This window comes from Daphnia pulex, chromosome 8 (genome assembly GCF_021134715.1).
Source record: "Daphnia pulex isolate KAP4 chromosome 8, ASM2113471v1".
In the NCBI taxonomy this organism is placed as follows: Eukaryota; Metazoa; Arthropoda; class Branchiopoda; order Diplostraca; family Daphniidae; genus Daphnia; species Daphnia pulex.
Genome location: NC_060024.1, coordinates 6,483,773 through 6,489,922, shown reverse-complemented (window position 1 = coordinate 6,489,922; position 6,150 = coordinate 6,483,773).

Here is a 6,150-nt window from a genome sequence, read left to right as displayed (position 1 = left end):
TGACGTTGTGGATGCTTCTGTACTTGAAGTTGGCTCAGCAGTGGTCGATTCTAAAGTTGTAGATGTTGGCTCAACAGTAGATGTAGTTGGTTCCAAAGTGGTTGAAGAGGGTTCAGCCGTCGTCGACGTGCTCTCTGAAGTCGAGGTTGGTTCTTCAGTACTTGAAGTTGACTCAGTTATTGTAGAAGTTTCCTCTGATGTTGTGGATGCTTCTGTACTTGAAGTTGGCTCGGCAGTGGTCGAAGTTTCCTCTAAAGTTGTAGATGTTGGCTCAACAGTAGATGTAGATGGTTCCAAAGTGGTTGAAGAGGGTTCAGCCGTCATCGACGTGCTCTCTGAAGTCGAGGTTGGTCCTTCAGTACTTGAAGTTGACTCAGTCATTGTAGAAGTTTCCTCTGACGTTGTGGATGCTTCTGTACTTGAAGTTGGCTCAGCAGTGGTCGATTCTAAAGTTGTAGATGTCGGCTCAACAGTAGATGTAGTTGGTTCCAAAGTGGTTGAAGAGGGTTCAGCCGTCGTCGACGTGCTCTCTGAAGTCGAGGTTGGTTCTTCAGTACTTGAAGTTGACTCAGTCATTGTAGAAGTTTCCTCTGACGTTGTGGATGCTTCTGTACTTGAAGTTGGCTCAGCAGTGGTCGAAGTTTCCTCTAAAGTTGTAGATGTTGGCTCAACAGTAGATGTAGTTGGTTCCAAAGTGGTTGAAGAGGGTTCAGCCGTCGTCGACGTGCTCTCTGAAGTCGAGGTTGTTTCTTCAGTACTTGAAGTTGACTCAGTCATTGTAGAAGTTTCCTCTGACGTTGTGGATGCTTCTTTACTTGAAGTTGACTCAGCAGTGGTCGATTCTAAAGTTGTAGATGTTGGCTCAACAGTAGATGTAGTTGGTTCCAAAGTGGTTGAAGAGGGTTCAGCCGTCGTCGACGTGCTCTCTGAAGTCGAGGTTGGTTCTTCAGTACTTGAAGTTGACTCAGTTATTGTAGAAGTTTCCTCTGACGTTGTGGATGCTTCTGTACTTGAAGTTGGCTCGGCAGTGGTCGACGTTTCCTCTAAAGTTGTAGATGTTGGCTCAACAGTAGATGTAGTTGGTTCCAAAGTGGTTGAAGAGGTTTCAGCCGTCGTCGACGTGCTCTCTGAAGTCGAGGATGGTCCTTCAGTGCTTGAAGTTGACTCAGTCATTGTAGAAGTTTCCTCTGACGTTGTGGATGCTTCTGTACTTGAAGTTGGCTCAGCAGTGGTCGAAGTTTCCTCTAAAGTTGTAGATGTTGGCTCAACAGTAGATGTAGTTGGTTCCAAAGTGGTTGAAGAGGGTTCAGCCGTCGTCGACGTGCTCTCTGAAGTCGAGGTTGGTTCTTCAGTACTTGAAGTTGACTCAGTCATTGTAGAAGTTTCCTCTGACGTTGTGGATGCTTCTGTACTTGTAGTTGGCTCAGCAGTGGTCGAAGTTTCCTCTAAAGTTGTAGATGTTGGCTCAACAGTAGATGTAGTTGGTTCCAAAGTGGTTGAAGAGGGTTCAGCCGTCGTCGACGTGCTTTTTGAAGTCGAGGTTTGTTCTTCAGTACTTGAAGTTGACTCAGTCATTGTAGAAGTTTCCTCTGACGTTGTGGATGCTTCTGTACTTGAAGTTGGCTCAGCAGTGGTCGATTCTAAAGTTGTAGATGTTGGCTCAACAGTAGATGTAGTTGGTTCCAAAGTGGTTGAAGAGGGTTCAGCCGTCGTCGGCGTGCTCTCTGAAGTCGAGGTTGGTTCTTCAGTGCTTGAAGTTGACTCAGTCATTGTAGAAGTTTCCTTTGACGTTGTGGATGCTTCTGTACTTGAAGTTGGCTCAGCAGTGGTCGAAGTTTCCTCTAAAGTTGTAGATGTTGGCTCAACAGTAGATGTAGTTGGTTCCAAAGTGGTTGAAGAGGGTTCAGCCGTCGTCGACGTGCTCTCTGAAGTCGAGGTTGGTTCTTCAGTACTTGAAGTTGACACAGTCATTGTAGAAGTTTCCTCTGACGTTGTGGATGCTTCTGTACTTGAAGTTGGCTCAGCAGTGGTCGAAGTTTCCTCTAAAGTTGTAGATGTTGGCTCAACAGTAGATGTAGTTGGTTCCAAAGTGGTTGAAGAGGGTTCAGCCGTCGTCGACGTGCTCTCTGAAGTCGAGGTTGGTTCTTCAGTACTTGAAGTTGACACAGTCATTGTAGAAGTTTCCTCTGACGTTGTGGATGCTTCTGTACTTGAAGTTGGCTCAGCAGTGGTCGATTCTAAAGTTGTAGATGTTGGCTCAACAGTAGATGTAGTTGGTTCCAAAGTGGTTGAAGAGGGTTCAGCCGTCGTCGACGTGCTCTCTGAAGTCGAGGTTGGTTCTTCAGTACTTGAAGTTGACTCAGGCATTGTAGAAGATTCCTCTGACGCTGTGGATTCTTCTGTACTTGAAGTTGGCTCAGCAGTGGTCGAAGTTTCCTCTAAAGTTGTAGATGTTGGCTTAACAGTAGATGTAGTTGGTTCCGAACAACAAAAAACAAAAGTTGTAGAAAGTTCATTAGTGCTCGACGGGCTCTCTGAATTCGAGGTTTGTTCTTGAATTCTTGTAGTGGTCTCAGTAATTGTAGAAGTTTCCTCTGACATTGTGGATTTTTCTGTACTTGAAGCTTGCTCTGCATTGTTTGACGTTTCCCCTAAAGTGTTAGATGTTGGTTTAACAGTAGTTGTTGATGTGGCTATTGAAGATAGTTCAGCAGTTTTCCACGTGGTCTCTGAAGTTGAAGTTTGTTCTTGAGTGCTTAAATTTGACTCAATACTATTTGACGCTACTAGCACATTTTTAAATGTGGTTGCAACGACGATTAGTATAATCTGTATTTGATCGATTTAAATATTGTTAATTTCTTGTGAAAAATGTATAATTCATGGAATACTGTAAGATGTTTTATTAAATTTTAAATTCAAATTATAACAGTTTAAATTGAATCATTTTCAATAATTTCGATAATTTTTTTTCAGTAATTTTTCTTGAAGTATTATATGCTTTGGATTCTTCGGATAATTTAAGCATTTGCAAATTACAAACGAATAATTTTTTTAGAATGCCTGGTAGAATGCCAACAGAGTTATTTGTACAAATCGGAATTATTCTACTAGGCTTTGAGGGGAATAATGGGAGCTAAGAAATAAGGAAGTTCTCTTCTTTAAAATACCATCTAGCAAAAACCCATAATCAAAAAAAAAGTTCTTGAATCCTGGTTTACTCTCGGTCAGTTAAGCAGGGAATTTACAGTTTATTCGAATCTCGTACACTTTGAAAAAACCTTTTCCCTGATATCATTTGGTGTCTGTGGCTTATGGAATACTACTGTCAATGGTTCTAGAATCATCGATTAAATGGCAAAATCAATAAATTTTCCAAACTATATGCAAATTCCCGTCATTTTAGTACAGAATCAATAAATTATCACCAGAAATTCCGATCACGGATATTTTTGCCATCAAGGAAGAATATGGTTCCAAAATGAAAAATTTAAGCAAGAAAAAAAGAATTCAATTCTTATATTCTGTACACCGTTTACCCCAGTTGTGAAACCCCCTGTTGTTGCAATGATTCCGCGCTAAGGCTATTTGACGCGAGAAAGGTTCAAACTTGGCTATGCTAAAGGGTCATTACATACAAATCGGTTTGCGAAACCGTTTTCAATGCTCTTTTCCATAGTGATGTGCAAACAAAACGTTGAAACTTTCAAGCTCAAGTCTAAGCAGGAGACTTTCAAGGAAAATGTAATAGGCCGTTAAAAAAGGTTCAATCGGGTTCAATGACTCCGCTTTAACGAATAACAAAAAAGTCGAAAATGACGCATTTTTTACCAAGATTAACGATTGATCAACGAAACGCTTTCGTTTTTTGGTAGGTAGGCCTACGTTAACTTTACGATAAACGAACCTATTTATATGACAACCCAACAATCTCTATGACAAATGGGGCTATTAAAAGATTCAGATAAAACGAAAAAGTTAGCCAATTCTTAAACAAATTCGGAAGGTCGACTTAGAACATTTTCAAGGAAATCATTCTTTGTTTGTTTTTTGTAGCAAATTGTGACTGCTGAACTCAAATTACTAGCTACGATACCCAAACTCTGAGTGCTTTGTCTGACAAAGTAAAAAACGACGAATTATATGGTTTGAAAAAATTCGGTATAGGTATAAAGTAGGCACCAAAAGTATCCGGATACCCGAGAGAACCTTATGGGAAAACGCTGTTTTCGCAATGCGAAAAAGTAGGTGAGAGTTGTACTAGTTGGCGCTTTTTTAGTTTTTGAGCCCCCATTTCTTTATTTCTCAATATTTTTTATCCCCGCTAGGCTTAGAAAAAAGAAGAAAAAATTTGCTATCAAAAGCGTATTTTTAGTTTATGACAATTTGCTTTGTTTAAAACCAAAAGCGCTTTGAAATTGAAGGAGGGTAGGTCGAGTTGGGGGTCAACATGCTCATGTACTCGGGTTAGCACGGCCTATGTTATTCTTACGGGCTAGAAGAACACCTGGCGTTGGCGTCATCAACTAAATTTTCCGAAAAATTTTCACTCCCATCTCTAACCCAGCAACACAAGTTGCCCCGAGAAAAGTTGTCGTTGTTATTATTGCGTTTTCAAGCAACAATTGTGTTAATAAAAATAATTTTAAAAAATTTTCTGAAAGAGGAAATTATTTCCTTTCAGAAACTTATTTTTCATAAATTTTTAAGTTAATTGCTTATGCCTAATACTAATACTAATGCCACAAAATAAAAAAGGAAACGAAATGGGCGACACGAATTAAGGGTAAAAAACTATTTTACTTCTTGTTCCCATACTACTTGGACTATTTCAGTAATTTTTTTTTTTAAATGCGCATTATTAAAGACTATAACTGGTAATTTTTAAAATGCAATCCCTTGGTCGCAAGAGGACGAAAAACGATGGGTGCCAACTTACACACTACCTCAATTGCCCCGTTCTCAACTACTCAAATTTGCATTCGAATTGAATTAAAATTTTTGTGTAGGTTCTCTTGGGTGCCAGGAACAATCCTAATTTTTTTTTTAATTGTAAAATAGTGGGAAGGGTAGGTTTTTGTTCGAGGCAAAACTATCCGAACAGTAGAGGGGCCCATATGGAAATGGGCTTAGGCTACTTTAAGTTCAAATTGTGACTCACTGGGAAATGCTAGAGAAACGCAAACGGTCTTTAAAAAATGATCTGCGTTTCTTCTATGGCATCCGTGAGTTCCAATTTTTAAAACTATTAGTATTCTTTTTGTACCCACCCTCAAAATTGATTCTGTTAAGATCTAAGGTTATGAGAGCCATCCACTGCTGCCGGGTCTACGGAATTGTTGGTAGAAGAACTAATTGCTTTAAAAAATCGTGACTCACGAGTACCATAGAAGAAACGCAGATCTTTTTTAGACCGTTTGCGTTGCTCTAGCATTTCCCAGTGAGTCACAATTCGAACTTAAAGTAAGCCCATTTCCATATGGGCCTCTCTACTGTCATGATACTTTTGCCTCAGACAAAAAACTACCCTTCTCATTATTTTAAAATTCTAAAAAAATATTAGGATTGTTCCTGGCATCCGAGAGAAGCTACACAAAAGTTTTCATTCAAATCGAATGAAAATTTGAGTGCTTTTTCGCATTGCGAAAACAGCGTTTTCCCATAAGGTTCTCTCGGGTGTCCGGATACATTTGGTGCCTACTGTATAGTGCGATAAAATAATTTATTTATATTGGAATGGCACAGTATTAACGCATTACATACCTTAATGTTCATTTTAACTTGTCTGTGGCCGGTAAAAACTGATGTTCGCTTCCCCGACCTGAGAAAACTAAAACTTAAAGGACTGATAGGTTCTTTTAAGTATCTCATGGCTTACCCCACATAGAATATATGTATAGCGTACAAATTTTTTTTTTTGCTTGTTTCAGTGTCTCAAAACGCTACTTAATATCAGCGTCGGTTTAAATAGTAGTCAGTTAGGTCACGTGCTTATTTTGGTAGCTATTTACAAATAAAAATATTTTAAGTGATGAAATAAAATGTCTACTGCCTTGTCTTTTTCTGCTATTCATAAGTTGGTATCTAAATTTTCAAAGGGGTTTGAACCGAATTTTAAAAATTAGCATGACATTTAAGACCCCTCGAATT